At 43.1% G+C, this 12311-nt stretch overlaps 1 protein-coding gene and 1 pseudogene across 1 annotated transcript in view; both read right to left on the bottom strand.

The window, feature by feature from the left end:
* The window catches only part of LOC133457448 (NACHT, LRR and PYD domains-containing protein 14-like), a 217193-nt gene that overhangs the window by 167671 nt on the left and 37211 nt on the right, over positions 1–12311 (bottom strand). The gene's annotated exons all lie outside the window — the stretch shown is intronic.
* LOC133457605 (5S ribosomal RNA) lies at positions 10855–10980 on the bottom strand (annotated as a pseudogene).

Below are 12311 nucleotides of genomic sequence, written 5' to 3'. Positions count from 1 at the left end.
ACACCTTATGAACTATTATTTATTATTAACTTAAAACATTTTATCCTCTAAATAAAGGATGAAATAAGAGCCACAGGGCTACAATCTCCCCTTTCTAAAAGGTGTTGATGTCCTCATCACACAAGTATTACATCAGTCACATCCGATATTTTGTCAATATCAATGTCTGGCACATATGCTACAGACTAAGGTCTTAACAGGTGTTTTTATCACATCATTATACATTATCCCAACTTTTACATATCATTGGGGAGTCTCTTTTGATAGTAATTCTCAATCCTCTATGTACAACCACAATAGGTTCATTTGTGGAATGGCCAGGTCTATCATAGCTGAGCCGAATGACTGGCTTCACTGGTCTTCGGGCAGGACGATCATGAACAGGGTTAGCACTACTTTGAGACTGACTAGTAGAGGGGAGTACTCCCCCTTCTAGACCTGTGTCCACCACAGTGTCATTTGGCAGTAGCTGAGTTTGCTCTGTATCTTGTCCTTCTGGGATTATATCCACATCCTGCTCAGTGTCCACATCAATGTCCTCCTCAACATTATCCTGTGTCAGCGCATTTTCCAGGTGGACATCTCCACTTAACTGATCCGCCAGCAGATCAAGGGCAAGTAAGAGGTCATCCCTCCGGTCAGCAGGTACATCCCAGTATTCATCCTCGTCTTCCGAGTGTTCTTCCTGGTTTGAGCTTTCATTTGGCTTTTCCTTTTGATGTGATCTTGTCACAGGTTTCTGTGGTAACTGATTCATCTCCAAATCTGAGGGAAACCTGACTAAATACCCAATGGGTAAAAGGTGGTCCCGGTGCAGAGTCTTGACGATGGCTCTTCCCTTTTCAGGTTTTACTCTGTACACAGGTAAGTCTGGTAGTTTTTCCACAACGACGTAAGCGTTAGAGTGCCATTTGTCACCAAGTTTGTGCTTTCCAGGCAAACCTAGAGCTCGTACGAGCACACGATCACCTTTCTCCAACACTTGGTCTCTTACTCTATTGTCATAGTATCTTTTGTTTTTGTCATGTGACTTGTTAGCAACCGTCACTGCCAACTCGTATGCTCTCTTCAGGTCACTCTTCAGTCTTGCTACATACTGTAAGTACTCTCCCTGGTTGTTTCCATCAGGTGAAGTACCAAAGCACAGATCAATGGGAAGACGCGCCTCGCGCCCAAACATTAGGTAGTAGGGGGAGTAACCAGTCGCATCGTTGCGGGTACAGTTGTAGGCGTGTACGAGTGCACTGACATACTGGCTCCATTTCTGTTTTTGACTGGGCTGGAGGGTACCAAGCATAGACAAAAGTGTTCGATTAAACCGCTCTGGCTGCGGGTCACCTTGGGGGTGATATGGAGTCGTTCTGGATTTCTTGATGCCTAACATCCCTAAGAGCTCTTTAATGAGACGACTCTCAAAGTCACGTCCTTGGTCAGAATGGATTCTGGATGAAAGACCATAATGCACAAAGAATTTCTCGACCAGCACCTTGGCGACAGTAGTTGCCCTTTGATCTTTGGTCACATATGCCTGTGCATAGCGGGTAAAGTGGTCTGTAACCACAAGAACGCTGGTCAAACCTTTTGAGTCTGGCTCTATAGACAAAAAGTCTATGCACACTAAGTCGAGGGGCCCGCTGCTTGTTATCTGCTTCAAAGGTGCGGCCCTGTGAGGTAGTGTTTTACGAGCAACACATCGCCCGCAGTTTTTGATGTACTGGGAAATGTCAGAGGCCAATTTTGGCCAGTAAAATCGGTCTTTCATCAGGTCAGTGATGCGGTCAGCTCCTAGATGGCCAGAATCATCATGGATAGACTTAAGGACTTTGAGACGATATTCACTGGGAAGAACTAACTGACAAATAGACCTTCCCACTGGTCGGGTGGTTTTCCTGTACAACAGGCCTGATTTTATCAAGAGTCTGCTACTTTCTCGCTGCAACAAAGCAACATCTGGGGTGTGATTTTGGGAGGTCGCTGGCCAGACTCCATTTTGTACAGCCTGCTTAGCAATACTGATGGCAGGGTCTAAATTTTGTGCTTTTTGCAGCTCCTCGTGGCTTAGCTGTTCCACAGAACTCACCCCAAGCTGAGTGGATAAGGTGTAAGCAGGTGGGATGACACTTGGAGGAACTCCCAGCTGGTCTATGAGACGGTATGGTAGCTCAGATGACTGAGAGACGCTAATGGGGCGACAGAGAGCCTTGACACCTGATTGAGGGATGTGTCTCCATCCGTCGTCCTCTTGCATGGCATTTCTGGACAGCCAGTCCGCATCAACGTTTTCTTTGCCAGGCTTATACTTTATGTCAAAGTCGTATGTAGTTAAACTAGCTAACCACCTATGACCAGTAGCGCTCAATTTCGCAGTGGTGAGGACATACGTCAGCGGGTTGTTGTCTGTTCTAACTGTGAATTTGGCACCGTAGAGATAATCGTGGAACTTATCCACTACGGCCCACTTCAAAGCTAGAAACTCAAGTTGGTGGACAGGGTAGTTTTTCTCTGATTGGCATAACTTTCGACTAGCAAATGCTACAGGACGTAACCCCTCTGGGTATTCTTGATTGAGGACTGCTCCCAGTCCATCAAAGCTGGCATCCACATGTAGGATGTAGGGTTTTGTGGCATCTGCGAAAACCAATACCGGAGCACTAGTAAGGCATTGAATGATTTGGCGAAACGCGTCTGTACAGGCTGGAGTCCAGCGCTCGCCGAATAGTTCAGATGGTCGGAAGTAGTCATTTTTGGGTCTGAGGGGCTTCTTTCCCTTCCTCACAGGAGGGTACCCTTTGGTCAAGTCGGTAAGAGGGCGCACTATGGCTGAATAGTTTTTAATGAACTTACGGTAATAACCGCAGAACCCCAGAAATGACTGAAGTGACTTCAAGTGTGTGGGCGGCTGCCAATCTGCTACAGCCTTGATTTTGTCTGGGTCTGTTGCAATACCGGCTGCGGACACAATGTGTCCCACATACTTTACTTCAGGCTGGCAAAAGTGACATTTATCCAGCGAAAGTTTTAAACCGACCTCTGCTAGTCGATCAAGTACGCGCAACAGACGCTCTTCGTGTTCCTCCAGAGTGGAACCAAACACGATGAGGTCATCAAGGTAAACAAGACACTGAAGCAGGTTCATATCTCCCACTGCCTTTTCCATCAATCGTTGGAATGTAGCAGGGGCGCCGGTGATGCCTTGGGGCATCCGCTCGAATTGATAGAACCCAAGCGGGCAGATAAACGCTGTTTTCTCTTTGTCCTCCTCTGACATGGCGATTTGATAATAGCCAGAGCGGAGGTCAAGCACAGAGAACCAGCGGCTTCCAGTGAGGCTAGTTAACGCATCGTCAATACGAGGAAGGGTGTATTGGTCAGGTATGGTTTTCAAATTAAGGGTGCGATAGTCAATACACATCCTTATTCCACCATTTTTTTTCCTAGCTATCACTATGGGAGAGGCGTAAGGGCTCCGGGATTCTTTGATAATCCCTGCCGCAAGGAGCTCCTGTAGATGTTTGCGAACATCATCAATTTCTGCTGGAGCAAGACGCCTGACTCTCTCTCGGAAAGGGCTAGGGTCTTTCAGCCTAATGTGGTGCTCTACCCCCTTAGCCAAACCCACATCCCACTCAGACAAGGAGAAAACCTGAGGCCGCTCGGCCAGTTTTTGGGCCAGTCTGTTCTTCCAGTTCTCCGGAATGGGAGAGTTACCAAAATTAAAGATAGCAGGGTCAAGTGGGCTAAGTGGGGTCTCTGTGCGCTGTAACTGAGTGACAACTTCTGCTTTATGCACATAGGCGATCACTGTGCCTTTAGGGATTGCTTTTGGTTGGGCAGACTCATTTTTCAACAGCACAGAAAATCTGTTGCAATCCATCTCGGAAGAGAGCAGAACAGATGGGGGCATTAACACTCCAGCTGGAAGTGCTCCATTAGAAGGACTTTCTATCATGAGGATGCTATCTTTAAGTGTCTCGTTACTCGACACAGTGCAAATGGCTGAACGCTCGCCACCAGGAGGTACAGTAAGTGGTCCAGGTCCAGTCCACTTGACTACAGCCACGGGATGCCCAGGAGGGAGAAGGGACTTAGCCTTGACAGGTAAGTGTGTGCTTACACGCATGGTTTGAGCAGGCTTGGGGTCACCTTTAACTACACTGGACCGAGGTGAATGACTGAAAGCTCGGGCATTAGTGCCAACAATAAGTGGCAGTTTTTCAGGGCCACTACTTTCTGGGCAGACTAAAATAAACACCACCTTGGGCTCACACTGATCACTATCTTCCAGAAACTTTATCTCAGCTGCAATGTAGCCTTTATATGGGTAGCTAGCCTGACTTAGGCCCCATAGCTCCAAGGTTGAAATGGGATGAAGCGTTAAGTGGGACAAGTGCTTGTGGTAATAATCTTCAAAAACAATTGAGACATTTGAACCACCATCCATTAAAGCATCACAAATGTGTCCCTCAATCATAACTCTCCCAGTGCTCGTTTCACCCACTAAGCCTTTAGGGATGTCGGGTGGCAGGTCTGGCGAACTGCTATCGAGTTGGCTTACATGTCCTGTTTTTACAGGGGGAATGGTTGAGGAGCCCTTTTGGTTTTGTTTAAGCTTCTGGTTGCTTTTGATTAGCTTACTTATCACTTTGGAGGGGTTTTCAGTACCACTACAAGTTTTGGTGATATGGCCATCTTCCCCACAGCGGTAGCAAAACACACTTTTGTCATCTGTAGTGTTATTACCTGTCTTAGGTTTAAAGGGCAATCTGGATTTAAACCTTTGAGGGTACTTTTCTGGTGTTTTGGGGAACTCTTGCATGGCTGATTGCTCTCTGAGCTGATTTATCAGTTGCAAACTAGCCACTTGTTCCTTCAGTGACTGCACTTCAGGATCAATGGGCAACACTGAGGGTTTCTCTTTGACTGATAGCTGCTGTACTTTAGTTTCTAAAGCTTTGACTTGACTCTTAAGTGCATGAACTTCAGCAGAGTGGGAGACTTGGTCATCTGCTGTGCGCACCGTGTGCGTGCTAGTGGTGAGAGTTTGTTTTGTCATTCTCTGATCTTCCTCTACTCTAATCTCACTTAATAACTCCATGAAAGAGGGTGGGGTGCGCAACCTCTCCTTCAAACGCAACTGGAGTAACAGGATGTCTGACTCTGATGTTGCACCTCTTAATAGCTGCTCGACCCGGACACGGTCTCTGGACGCAGAAGGAAGGCCTCCTTTCTGAACTACTTTGGACAGCACCTTCTCTAATCTCCTCAAATAATCTGACAGTCTCTCACCTGACTTTTGCTGCATGGATCGGAAAGTAAAGTAAAAATCTTCACCAGACTTGGTGACTCCAAATGCATTTTCCAAAGCTGCCAGATAATCTTCTGGTCGCGCATCTGCATCGTTGCACCGTACAGCTTGGATTATCTCAAATGCTGGACCTCTTAGACTTTCCGCAATCCTCTTTTTTTTCTCTTTTACAGAACCATCACATTCGTCCAACATCACCTGTGCCTGCTCGAGCCAGTTTTCGAGGCTCTCTTCCCCTGCGGGTGTTGGCAACACTCCTGAAAAGACACGTAACCTCCGAAAGGCGTTATTTTCTTGTGGGGGTCGCATTGTTTTCTCTAACAACTCTCCCACAGCACGAATGATGGAGGTTGGGTCCGACTGTGTGGATGTACTTTGCTCAAGTAATGGTTTGAGATCATTCATTGATTTACCTTCACTTTGCAGTAAACTTAGCAACTTCAATGTGAAATCATCAGGAGGAGCAGCAGCGCATGTGAGAATGGTTGTCGTCCATGGGGTTCCACCACCAATGGGGTAGATCTCAGGGGGAACTGTTTGAGGGTCAACTGGGTTTCTGCACTCACAGAGTATCATCTCATGTTTTAGCGGTGGGAATACTTTTCTAGCTTTGTAGCGAACTCGGCCGAGTACTTTTACAGCTTCTAATGACTCTGTTATATCAGCTACAACAATCTCGTCAGGTACATCACCAAGTATCAGAGCATTGGCTGGATTTACTCCTACGTTTTCACACCATTCCTGAAGCTTAGCTAGCAACTGAGGGTCAGGTGAGTGAGCCATTGTTCTTACATGGGTTTTGAACTTGTTACCTTAATTACAGTCAGTCATACAGTGAACCAATCCCAGCGGTGCCTCCATTTATGTAACCCCTTTCCCAGGTAGCTAATTAGTAATGAACGGGTGTTGTAGTACACTGGAACGGGGCCTGAGTTCGTCTAGTTTTGGCGCAACATACCGGTAAGGACCTGAATAATAATATGAAATAATATGGCGGTGCCTCCAATAATATCTAAGAAGTAGCACAAATTAGGTACTTCCCCTTTAAAATGTCTTGACTGACTTATATTTCAAATAACCACAGAGTATTGACTTTATAATCAAAACACAGATTTATTTTTAGCAAACAGGTATTTTATGAAACAATATGAAAGGTAGTCAAATTAGTTAACAGATTCACTGTTGACCTTTAAAAGGTGTAATGGTAACAAAGTTCAAAAACCCAATAAGGAACTCACTGTTTTGATCCACATTAACTCAGTGAATTAATGAAAATGACCATAAGTCACGATACCCACAGCCCACACTCACACACGCACTCACACCGGGCTGTTAAAGAAAATGAAAAATAAAATAAAACGTTGCAGGCCCAGTCGATGCTCGTGAGCGGTGAGGCCAAAAACGAAAGGCCGGTTCACTGGGTTACCAGCATAAAATAAAACAGCACGTGCAAAGGTACTCACGAACCCAACAGTCAGAGATGTGGGGATGGAGGAAAAGGGCAGGAAGGCACGATGTGGTTTCGGCGGTCAGGATGAAGCGGGCAGCTTCACCAGGCAGGAACACGTGCTCTCAAGTACAGCAGCTTCAGCCTCTCACGGTCCAGGGCTCTCCTGGTCCTCACTCTCTCCCATACGGCAAATGTGCAGTCCTGAACCAAATAACTCCTTTTAATTTTAACACCAAAGGCTGACTCGTGGCAAAGACTCACAGTAAACACCATTAGCAATTGCTAGCCGCAATGCAAAATCACAATACAAAAGTCTATGAGCATGTTAAACCAACGGCTAGCAGCGCTTAGCATTTTAGCTCGTTTTTACACATGTCAAAAACTGTAAGTACATAAAACACATTCATTTACCTCTGGCAGCTTCTCAGAGTACACACACATCCACTACACGACGACTCTCCGTCAGTCTTGGGAGTTTAGAATGTTCTTATTTTATTTTTACTCTAGGCTTCAGCATACAGCTCTTGTGCTCGACGCAGCAAAAAAGGCTCTGCTGATATATCATTGATGCGCCCGAGATGACGCTAAGCACCTCCTACCTGAACAAGGTGAGGACAGGATTGGCTCAGGGCTGGTGGCCCAAGATGAGATCATGAGAGGATGCTCCACTGTACCCAAAATTAACACCAACAAAACCCTTTACTCTCTGACTTTTTAACTGTAAATAGAATTAATTTTTAACATGTTATACTACAGCATTTTTAAACATAGTTACACCTTATGAACTATTATTTATTATTAACTTAAAACATTTTATCCTCTAAATAAAGGATGAAATAAGAGCCACAGGGCTACACAATGAATAATGAAAAACTAGACTACCTAATAGATCGAAATCCAGGTTCAAAGTTCCTTAAAGGTATTGTGACATCATTTTTAACATGCTTTTAACACTATTAAAAGTCTTGGCCAACATCCCTCAAATGTGTCTAAAAGAGTGTAACAAGAAAAACTTCACTCTAGTTCTCTTTTCCTGGCTTTTTATTACAGTGTTTTTTTGCGCCGTGAAAAATGCTTCCTTTCCCCCCTTTCCTGTCAATCATTGCTCCGCTCCTCCTCCCAACCTCCTCCTCCTCCAGCCATACGCTCACAGCGGCGTCGGAGAGCGACAGGCGAAGCATGCACGGAAAAGCAGGAGGGCGAACCACAGCAAACAATCATAAAAATAAAGGCATGTAAATAAAGTGTCCCCTTATCTTAAGTCCAGTCAGTGGCCGCGGGTCTTCTTAGCAGTTTTCCTCCGGTGATGAGAACAGAAGAGGCTGTAAACAGCTCCGTGTTAAGTCTGATTTATGGTTCCGCGTTAAATCGACGCAGAGCATACGCCGTAGGGTTCGGCGTACGGTGCGCGTCCCGCGTAACCCTTCTGCGTCGGTGTAACGCGGAACCATAAATCAGCCTTTATGGTGCACTGGAGAGGAGAGGAGACAGGGAGCTGGGTGGAGGGGGCGGTGATTTAGCGGGCCGTTACGTAACGGCCCGCCAGCAAACCAGGTGCGCCGTTTTTGCACAGTTTATGCGGAAAATCCCAGAAAGCACACAATACACTGAATGTTAAAAGTTCGTTGTTTTTTGGGTGTAATTGATGTCAAGACACCCAACAAAACACAAAAAATCAAGAAAAATTTGTTTTTCATGTCACAATCCCTTTAATCCTGTTGATGAAAATGAAATTATGGAAATCATTAGGAGCTGTAGGAATAAAACATCAACAGATCTTCATGGGATCGACATGGCAATATTGAAGAAGGTCATAGATGGAATTTTAAAACCTTTCACGCACATCTGCAATCTGTCCTTCCAGTCAGGAAAATTCCCCAATTCAATGAAAACTGCAAAAGTAATACCATTGTTTAAATCTGGTAGCCATCTATTTACGAACTACAGACCAGTCTCCCTATTGCCGCAATTCTCCAAGTTACTGGAGAAGCTATTTGCTGCCAGATTAAATAGCTTTGTAGAGAAGCATAATTTGTTATCGGATAGTCAGTATGGGTTCAGAAAAAACAGATCTACTTCACATGCATTTATTGATTTAATAGAAGAAATAACCACACATTTAGACAAAGGGAGGTTCACCATTGGAGTTTTTATTGATTTGAAAAAGGCTTTTGACACCATAGATCATGATATTTTGTTAAAAAAGATGGAGAGATATGGCACTAGGGGGACTGTTTTGAACTGGCTGAGAAGCTATTTAGGTAACAGGAAACAGTCTGTCCAAATCGGAAATCATATTTCCTCAGAAAGAAATATCACTTGTGGTGTGCCTCAAGGGTCAATATTGGAGCCTTTACTCTTTATTTTGTATATAAATGACATCTGTAAAGTTTCAAAAATTATGAAATTTGTTCTGGTGAGGGCTTGCAGCAGCTTTTACAAGAAATCACGCAGGAAATGAATAAATTGAAAAACTGGTTTGATTATAACAAATTGTCACTTAATTTAGAAAAAACAAAACTCATCTTATTTGGCAGACGTAAAGTTGACATTCCAGTGCAAATAATAATAGATAATATAAGTATCGAAAGAGTGGATCATGTTACATTTCTTGGCGTGATAATTGATAAAAAAATCTGCTGGAAAACTCACATTGCCTATGTATGTTCCAAGATTGCAAAGAGTGTGGGTGTTATGAGGCGATCTAGGTTCATACTTAACCAACAGTCTTTACTTATTTTATATTATTCTTTTGTTTTGCCATATTTGAGTTACTGTGTGGAAGTCTGGGGTAATGCATATAAAACCAACCTGTTGCCTCTTTACATATTGCAAAAAAGCCATACGAACAGTTTTCAATTTCAGGTTCAATGATCATACTAATTTACTTTTTCTTAAGGCCTCTGCGTTAAAATTTTTTGATTTGGTAAAATTGAAAACTGCACTAATTATGTATAAAGCTAAAAACTATCTTCTTCCAAATTTAATTCAACAATTATTTCATGACAGGGAAGGTTGTAAAAGGTATGACTTAAGAGGAAAACTTAAATTGCAACAACAAAGTGTAAGTTCAACTCTTAAAAGTATGTGTGTTTCTGCTGGAGGGGTTATTCTGTGGAACAGCCTTGAAGATGAAATTAAATTTAGTCAAAGTGTCGGTCAATATAAAAGCAAGTACAGAAAAGCAGTCTTTGAAATGTATAAAAGGGAAGAAGAGATAAACTGATGTAAAGAAATGAAATGATTGTGGGGAAGAGGGGTTTAAGGGAGTAACTTTGTGTTATGGTTGTCTTTGTTATATGTGTGTTGGCGGGGGATGGAAATTAATAAGCTTTGCTTCTGCCATCCCCTTTTCAAACAGTGTTTGTTTTGTTTCATTATAGTGTCTGTTGTTGGTATTGTTGTTTGTTCTGTTCAATGGTGTCCTGTAACTTTCTGTTCTTGTTTTGTAGTACGAGAGTTATGGTTTTGTTGGTTTGAAATAAATAAAATGATGATGATGATGATACATGGAAAAACATTAGAACTTTACGGAGCCCCTAAAGGGACACAGATTTTTTTTTTTAATAATGAGTTTTAAGCGTGCGCGTGAAACCTTTAAGTGAGCACGTAAAGTTGTTTACTTGCAAGCAAAGTGCTAATTATAATGGAGTCCCAGGTTAAAATATAGCTCAGCTAAATCCTGTAATGTCATTTCCATTCATAAACAGAGCAGGGCGCAACTGGAGGGTCTCCTGTTCCAGCAATACTCCCATGTACTTGTTTTTACGCGCTCACGTAGAACAACTTTTAGGCGCTCACTTATAAGTTTTGCGAGAGCGCGTGAAACTTTTTAGTGAGTGCATAAACGTTTTACGTGCTCACTTAAACAACTTTACGTGCTCACTTAAAGGTTTTACGCGCGCGCGTAAAACTCATTATATATTTAAAAAAAAATCTGTGTCCCTTTAGGGGCTCGGTAGAACTTGGACAACAACAGTGGAGTTAAAGTGCCTGCAGCATGTGCAAAAAGCTTTTGGATGTGAGTGGTCGCTGTGAGCACGTTGAAAAGTGTGTGTGTGTGGTAGATTGAGCTCTAGCGCCCTCTGCTGGTTGAAAAAGCTTACAGCACCTGGTATTCCCAGGCGGTCTCCCATCCTAGTACTAACCAGGCCCGACCCTGCTTCCGACCCTGCTTCTGAGATCAGATGCAATCGGGTGTATTCAGGCTGGTATGGCCGTAAGCAGAAGCTGCATCTTGAAATCCCACTTATATAGTGTTGAACACGTGGTGACCCGCAATCCTCTGTTTACGAGGCAAAGATTAAGTGCGGTGTGTTTGAGTCACGTGGAGCTCGTTCACGAGAGGGGCGGTCGCGGCTCCGAGCGGAGCTGAAGCTCCGCAGGTGCTGCCGCGTGTCGGCGTCGTACCAGACGCTTCACTTGACGTGATCAGCAGTGTGTTGTTGTCACATTGCATGAGTGTCTAAAATAAGAGGCTGTGAATGGGTGAATAGGAAAAAGGCTAAATCGCTTTGCAGAACCTATAAATGACTGAACTAAAGAAATAAACTATATGAGCGCAATCCATTTACTTTAAGGAGAGACTCGCTCGTCAAATGACGGGATGCAGGTGTTTGTGTTGTTTGGTTGAGATGAAGAAAACACAAACGTGACAGCACACTTGATAAGTGTCATCATCGCTTTCAGCAAATCAGTTCCAGCTACGGTTGCCACCTTTCAGAAATAGAAATAAGGGACACCCCGATTTCAGCAGCACAGGCGCCAAAAAAAAGGGACATCTCCAAAACTTCTAAAATGCATAGAAATGTATTTATTTTATATGAAAAAACAAAATACTTTGATTTAAAGTTTAAAGTGCTTTAATAGCATTGAACTTGCAGGACTGTAAAGACAGCCAACCATACTGGTAACTGAAATAGCCTCCTATGCTATGTATCAGCCAAGATGTAGAATATAGCCTACAGGTGAAGAATATGGTGTAAAAGTCAATAATTCAACTTAAAAGGTGAAACTAATACATGTATATTACATAGTCTCATTACAGGCAAAGCAAGAAATGTTAAGCCTTTATTTGTTATAATTTTGATGATTGAATTGTTTATTGATTTCATAATATATTCTAATTTTTTTAGATTTTTTATTTTGGGTTTTCATAAACTGAGACATAATCACCAAAATTATAACATATAAAGGCTTGAAATATCTCACTTTGCATGTAGTGAGAAATAATACATTTGTTTCACCTTAAGTTGAATTTACTACGAATGAAGTTTTGCAATATATTCAAATTTTCCGACCTTCACCTGTATATTATGACATAAATAAATAAGAGCAGAATATGTGTCTGTATTGGTTCAATACGGAACGCAACTTTTAATTCCCAATTACGAAACAATTCCTTATTTCAAGGGACGGGTGGCAACCCTGGTTCTAGCATCAGACGCACAGCGTTCAAATACAGTTTTACGCGCCAAAACATGGGTGCTGTCATTACCCTACACAAATGCATTTCATTTCCGCCGGAAGTGGTTTCCGCAGCGTCTACCGGTATAA

Source organism: Cololabis saira, chromosome 12 (assembly GCF_033807715.1).
Source record: "Cololabis saira isolate AMF1-May2022 chromosome 12, fColSai1.1, whole genome shotgun sequence".
NCBI classification, from domain to species: domain Eukaryota; kingdom Metazoa; phylum Chordata; class Actinopteri; order Beloniformes; family Belonidae; genus Cololabis; species Cololabis saira.
The sequence above is the reverse complement of the archived record's forward strand: the minus strand, read 5'-3'. Positions and strand labels throughout refer to the sequence as shown.